We start from the raw sequence: 8,000 nt of genomic DNA, 5'->3' as shown, positions 1-8,000 counted from the left end.
GGATTAGCCAACAAGGCGGCTGCACACAGAACATATTTGATATTCACAGGAACCTATTTGGCATTACAGGCCAGAAGATGTCGTTACAATTTGCTTCCCCGTTCGCTATCAAAAATTGACTATGATGCTATAGAGGGCATGAAGGTTTTATAACAGCCGGACAGCCATTTGATTCACTAACTGGTCCTGAATCTGACCCAGACTATGATGGAGTTTATTTCCACCTGCTTAGTATTTATTTCTGCACACGCACATGTTGATGTTGTTATTTCGCCTCATCATTTAAATACAGAGATGGATAGATAGTTGATAGAAAGATAGATAGATAGATCGATAGATAGAATGCATAATAGATAGATAGATGATAGATGGACAAACAGATAAATAGATAGATAGAATAAATAATAGAAAGTTAGATAATAGATGGACAGGCAGATGGATAGATAGATGACAGTTAGTTCGATAGATAGATAGATAGATAGAATGAATAATAGAAAGATAGATAATAGATAGATAGACAGATGGATAGACAGATAGACGGATAGATAGATAGTTAGATAGATGATAGGTAGATAGATAGATGATAGATAGATAGATAGATAGATGATAGATAGGATAGATTGATTTGTTGATTGATAGATAGTTAATAGGTGATAGATAGATAAATAGATAGATAGTTAATAGATAGATAGATAGCAAATAGGAAAGTGCAATTATATAGCGCCATTCACGTGTTCAGGAGTTCAAGGAGCACTTCACGGGCAATGAATTATTTTTGAAGTACAGTCATTGTTGTTTCGTAGGGAAACGCATTAGCTAATATGCTCACAAGTTCCGTCAAATAGGAGTAAGACGAATGGTCAGTTAATCCGTTATTAGTGTGGATGGTCGATAGGTAAATGTTGTCCAGGACACATCGAGAATTCTTGTATGAAAAGCTCAATGGAAATTAAAATCAGGTGGTCTCACTAACGGGCGGCAGTTCCTAAATGCGGGAACCGCAATGCCCTCCCGCGAGGTGACAGAAATTAACATTTTATGCTTATTTCCGGCAGTCGAGGTAACCCTGTTTGACGGACTTCATAAGTGACCGATAACCATTGTTACTTTGGAGCTGTCCTGTGTCCCAAGACCGGATATACCAGGGCCGCTGAATATTGGTCAGAGAGATGAACTCTTCCAAAAGGGTCACAGATGGTGATCGCTTGCATCGAATTTAATTGAATTCCATCCAGATCGTTCGATCTAGCATTCCACCCGGAATTCCATCACGCCTGTCTAAGTTCGAATTATATTCCAATCCTCCTGCAATTTATCCGGATCAGCTTTGGAGTCTATCACCTTAATCAGCCTGGTATCATTTACAAATCTAAACATTGCGTTTGTGACTCCCAGCTCCAATCATCTATATAGATATTAAACAAAGATGGTTCCAAAACAATCCCTGTACCACTAGCCTTTGGGATCTATTGGTCAGCCGATTACGTATTTTCGTAGAATATTTCCACTTATTCCTGTTCTGCCTATTTTCAGTAACATCCATTCCAGAGAATCCTTAACAAAGGCTTTAAAGAACACCAAGTACACCACATTAACTGCCTTTCCCCATCATGCTCCAGGAGTTGACTGTACAAACAAACGAGGTGCACTGGTATGAATATTGCAGCCCCGTGCTTAAGGCACTGGATTCGAAACCCACGTGGTCCTGAGTTCAAACCCGATCAAGTTCTAAAATTGAATTATTTCACACAGGAGAGCTATGTCACCTGGTTGGTAGGTACAGTTGTTGAGGTAATGGGGGGGATATGAAGCCATACTGAAAAGGGTATTATTTGCATCTTTGGAACTGAGGAAAGCAAAGGACAAGGAGGCCACATGAAATATGAGCTGGCTCAGTCATAGACGCTTGTTAACAGTAAATGTTAATGTCAGTGCGTTTACCCGACGCATAAGATGTCGAAATGGGGTGAGGCGATTTCCGATGTCATAGAAACTGGAGTTAATTATATTACTGCAGACCATCAAACGAGAACCGAAATACGGAACTATTCTTTCGCAAAGTGCCTTTACCAAACTGTCACCACGGCAACGATCACTTTTACATCACGATCTAGAAACTGAGGGAAAACCTGCAGAATTTAAAGTCGTACACACTGTATTCTATCGGCAAGATATTGCTGTTCCGATATCGGTGTCCTTAGGAACATAGGAACAGGAGGAGGCCATTCAGCCCCTCGTGCCTGCTCCGCCATTTGATAAGTTCATGGCTGATCTGTGATCTAACTCCATATACCTGCTTTTGGCCCATATCCCTTAATACCTTTGGTTGCCAAAAAGCTATCTATCTCAGATTTAAATTTAGCAATTGAGCTAGTATCAATTGCCGTTTGCGGAAGAGAGTTCCAATCTTCTACCAACCTTTGTGTGGAAATGTTTTCTAATCTCGCTCCTGAAAGGTCTGGATCTAATTTTTAGACTGTGCCCCCTACTCCTAGAATCCCCAACCAGCGGAAATAGTTTCTCTCTATCCACCCTATCTGTTCCCCTTAATATCTTTGTCCTTGGTCCGCTAATTTCAACTATTTCATAAAATGTTGGAAAGAAGGATTTCAGCCTCCTCCTCCGAACTGACTCCCAGTTGTCTCTAAGACCAATTAACGAGAAGAAGGAAAGAAAGGTTTGCATTTCTGTAGCGCCTTTCACGACCTCAGGATATTCGCGCGCAGCATTGTCCCACAGTCAGCAATAATCTTTTTATTCGTTCATGGGATGTGGGCGTCGCTGGCGAGGCCGGCATTTATTGCCCACCCCGAATTGCCCCTTGAGAAGGTGGTGGTGAGCCGCCTTCTTGAACCGCTGCAGTCCGTGTGGTGAAGGTTCTCCCACAGTGCTGTTAGGAAGGGAGTTCCAGAATTTTGACCCAGCGACGATGAAGGAACGGCCGATATATTTCCAAGTCAGGATGGTTTGAGACTTGGAGGGGAACGATAATGATCAGATAATGATCAGATGCTCAGTTATTCAATGCGTTGTTTGGGGGATGAATATGGGCCAGGGCATCTGGGAGAGCTCCCCTGCTCTTCTTCGAAAATGCCATGGGATTTTTTCCTTCCATCTGAGAGGCCAGGTAGGGGCCTCGATTTAACATCTGATCCGAAAGGCGCAACCTCCGACAGTGCAGCACTCCCTCATCACTGCACTGTGGGTGTCAGCGTAGATTATGGGGCTTAACATCTGGAGTGAGGCTCGAAATCACAGCCTTCTCATTCGGGGACACTGAAACCTCGTTTCCGGCGAGCATCCACTCGCAGTTATGGTGCGAGATCGGGGCAACCCCCGGCGGAATTTGTATCCCGTGGAGTTAGTTTTCAAAAAATGTATCACAGATGAGCGTGTACTGCGGATGATATTAAACTTAAGACTCTGTGCTTAATTTTATTGTCTTTTTACAATCTTGCAGATAGGTTTGATTAATTAACATGTGCTGCACATTGGCATATATGCGGCTCGTAGTTGTAACAACGATTGTTGTAACATACTAATCTATCCCTTTACTTAAATATATTAACGTCACTGCTTTGAAATTTAAATATATATATTTATATATGAGAATTTCCTGGTTGCTTCTCCCACTCCTCCGCCGAACTTCCACCAAAACTACAGTGGCAGAGCAGGCGAAGACCTGAGGAAATTCTCTGGGAGAAAAGCACAGTACTCATTTTTGTCTGGCCGATGATTAATGTCTATTTTTTTTCACTGCAACAGAAAATTGCAAACGGTTCAACGATCCTGGAAATTCCCGGCGGTATAATTCAAGTGCAGCAGACAACCTGTATCAAGAGAGCAGTTTGTAGTTATGGAAAGTGCACACGGAACTGACCCGTATTGAATGATCCAGTTGAATGGCGTGATTCTGAAAGGGGCAGACTGTGGAATTGATCGCTGATCAACAATGGAAATCCATAACCAACAGATCAGTCTGCTTAAAACGTCGTCTGTTTCGTTAATACTTAGCGTTTAATTCTTTGTGTTCAATTTGCAGCATATTTGCTGTCATATCTTTGTTACAATTCTGTATGAACGTACTTGATTATAAATTCCAGGCTCCGCATTTAAAATGAGCTCTATGAAAAAATAGCACAGTGTAATTACACCTCGCCTTCAGTGGGGATCCACTAATCCCTTAGTTTTGCGGCTCTAAGTTCTTCAACTTGTACGTCAGAGACTTTCCGATGCTTCCAACAACTCTGCTGCCCCACTTCCCAAATTACTGCAAGTTTTGCTATTCAACTGTAAGTAATCAGGTCAAAGTAGTAAATACAAAAAAAACCCGACAGAATGTATTGCATTGAAAACGGGGGCTGAATCGTTGCATGCGTACCTTAATCCAACTAACCAATACCCTGTAATGCGACTTCCCCTGAAGATTACACTCGGTCTTGATTGGAGTATCTGAGCTCCTCTGCAGTACAGGCCGAGGAAATGAGAGACCCAAAACCGTGGTGCTGCAGTGTCACGGGTGAAAAGATGGGACTTCAGCGTGACAGTTTACATAGAAATGTGCATATTGAAATTTATAATGGGAAAATGCGTGCAGTGACCTAAGTTATATTAAAGTATATCACTGCATATTATTACTAGACCTCTCCAGTGTGAGTCATAGAGATGTCCGCCGTGTCCTTGTCCATTTATATTATGCTTCATCATATTGTGCTTTCTTGTTGACTCATAATCTCCAGTACAATGACCTACCATTAAGTGGCAGGAATGAAAATGGTGAATATAATGAAATAAAGCACATTTAGCATGTTATTTTCAGGTCAAACAAATACAAAAAGAAGCAAACGTACATAGTCAGAATGACAAATCAAGAAAAACAATTATAATAACGATTAAATGAGAAAGCAAGTTTATGCAGACAAGTTATTTATTGATGAATCAATTATTACACAAGCAACAGTAAAATTTCATTCAAAAAATAACATTCACGCCAGAAATATTTCGGCATCTATTCGCAGACATGAGGAAGCCTTGGGATGGCGGATGCAATGGTTTTGATGGAAATGGCCTGCAGAATGTGGGTGGAATCGGCGGTAGAGCAATACAGGCGATAGACCATAGGCAGATCGATTTACACCTCACCAAGGAAACGAAGCTCGGGCGTTGTGAAAAACGGGCGGCCCTTCCGCTGTCGCCCCTGTTATCGCGAAAGAGAGAAAATTCTTGGTGGGCGAACAAAAGTAGGAGCAAGGAGCAATCAATATCCTGACACAGCTAACCATGATAGGAAAAGCATTTTTTAAGACATTCAGGAGCACTGTAATCCCGGATGAATATTAACAGGGAATTGGGGCTGAGGTGCCACCTGAATCGTGCCGCTGTGTTTCTGAGTGTAGGAATCAGTGGCTTTTGGAGCTCCATCTAGTTATAGAAATGTGCAGCTGCAGGTATTGAATGTGGCTGATCTCCACTTTCTCGTCCAATCCCCATATCCCTTGATTCAATTAGCGTCCGCAAATCTATCAGTCTCAGCCTTGAATATACTCAACGACCGAGCATCCATACCGCTCTAGGGTAGAGAATTCACAACCCTCTGAGTGAAGAAATTCCTCCTCATCACTGTCTTGAATAGCCGACCACTTATCCTGAGACTATGTCCCCTAGTTCTAGACTCTCCAGCCAGTGGAAACAACCTCTCAGCATCTACCCCCTATCTAGCTCCCTCAGTATCATATATATTACAATGGGATCATCTCTCATTCCTCTAAACTCAAGAGAGTATAGGCCCATTCTACTAAATCTCTCCTCATAGGACAACCCTCTCATCCCAGGAATCAATCTAGTGACCCTTCGTTGCTCTGCCACTCAGGCAAGTATATCCTTCCTTAGATAAGGAGACTAAAACTGTACACAGTACTCCAGGTGTAGTCTCACCAAAGCCCTACACAATTGTGGTGAGACTTCTTTAATCTTGTTGGTTATACCAGTCAGATGGAAGTAGATACAAATGTGTCATTTTAATGTATTAGTTTCCCTAAGATTACAGCTGTCCGTGGAAGGAGGAACTCCCTAAGAGCTGAGGATCCAGGAGTGAAGAGATATCACACCGACTGACGATCGCTCACCACTTTGGCCACAGTAGGGAGCGGATATCGCACCACCCCCATTCTGTAGGGGGTTAAGATCATCATCTCACTGGAAGTCGAGGCAACCATTCCCACTGCGCCAACTCATAATGATAATGTTTTATAGGTTCCTGGGTTAAATGCACAAAACTGCTAATATATTAGCGGTAAGCTGAACTCACAATACAGGCCGCCGAATGCTGTCATGTGCCAGCTACATAACGAATCTAATCATAACCTAATCTAGCCAATTGATGTCAATATAGGACACTGGTGTAAACGAGCAAATTAGAACCAGACAGCTAAGTAATGTGGAATTACCATGACATAAATAAATTGCCTTTGTAACCTTCTTTACTGGATCTGGCAGTTAACTCTGTCTCGCAATAATTTGCATACATTATGTCTACTGATTAAATTCTGTTATTAAGGACACGAGGATAATGAAGATATTTTAATTCATGACTATATGGTCTGTATTCTCCTCTCACAATGTTGTCATGAAAGGGTTCGTTCCTTCACTCAGTTCCAGCACTGCAAGGTAGTGGACAGGTAAGAAAATATTCAGAAAGGCTAATGGAATGCTGGCCTTTATTTCAAGGGGGTTGAAAAACAAAGGGGATGAAGTTATGCATCAGTTTTACAACCTTGGTTAGACCCCACCTGGAGTATTGCGTTCAGTTCTGGGCACCGCATCTCAGGAAGGATATTCCGGCCTTGGACGGGGCGCAGTGCAGATTCACCAGAATGATACCGGGGCTAAAAGGATTGCATTATGAATACAGGTTACCTGAATATGGGTTGTATTCCCTTCAGTTTAGAAGGTAAAGGGGGTGATTTAGTTAAGGTATTTAAAAGGATAACATGAATCGATAGAGTAGATACAGATAAACGATTTCCCCGTGTGGAGAGATCCGGAATAAATCGAAACAATCTTAAAATTCGAGTTAAATCGTTCAGGAGTGATATCAGGAAATACTTTTTCACAATAAGAGCAGCGGAAATCCGTAAGTCGCTTCCACAGAGCATACAAACTAAGAGTAGGAGTAGGCCACTCGGCCCCTCGCGCCTGCTCTGCCGTTCGATAAGACCATGGCTGATCTGATTACGACCTCAAATCTACTTTCCCGTCTATGTACTATAACCTTTGACTCCCTTGTTAATCAGGAATCGATCGAACTCAGCCTTTAAAATATTCAATGACCCTGCCTCCACCGCTCTCTGGGGAAGGGAGTTCCACAGATACACGATCCTTGGCGAGAAAAAAAAATCTCCTCATCTCCGCTTAAATGGGACACCCCTTATTTTTAAACCGTGGCCCCCTAGTTCTAATCCCTCTCAAAAGGGGAAACATCCCCTCAACATCTACCCCTTCTAGTCCTCTCAGGATCTTATATATTTCAATAAGATCACCTCTCATTCTTCTAAACTCCACTGTATACAGGCCCAACTTGTCCAACCTTTCCTCATAAGATAACCCCCTCATCCCAGGAATCAGTCGAGTGAACCTTCTCTGAACCGCCTCTAAAGCAATTATGAGGTGAAAGCTAAATAATTCCAGTTCCCCTTTTTTTGTTACACACAATCTCTTCATCTTCCCGATTATTGGCGAAACTTGGAACTTCGGTGACGGAGCAAAACGCCCGTTCAACCGCCAAATTTTCCTTTCAATTGACTTCAATGGATAATCTAGCTTTCCGCTTATACCACTTGCCGGACTTTTCTTTGCATTGAAGTCACAGGTAAGGATAATCGAGTGCCGAATATAATCAAAGATTACATCTTCTTTCTTTCACATGACGATCGAATTGCTTCATATTCCAAGCTTTTCCTGAAATCTTCCAGAATTTGAATTCAGAATGGAAAATTGGGCCA

The sequence above is a fragment of the Heptranchias perlo genome, unplaced genomic scaffold (assembly GCF_035084215.1).
Source record: "Heptranchias perlo isolate sHepPer1 unplaced genomic scaffold, sHepPer1.hap1 HAP1_SCAFFOLD_143, whole genome shotgun sequence".
In the NCBI taxonomy this organism is placed as follows: Eukaryota; Metazoa; Chordata; class Chondrichthyes; order Hexanchiformes; family Hexanchidae; genus Heptranchias; species Heptranchias perlo.
The sequence above is the reverse complement of the archived record's forward strand: the minus strand, read 5'-3'. Positions refer to the sequence as shown.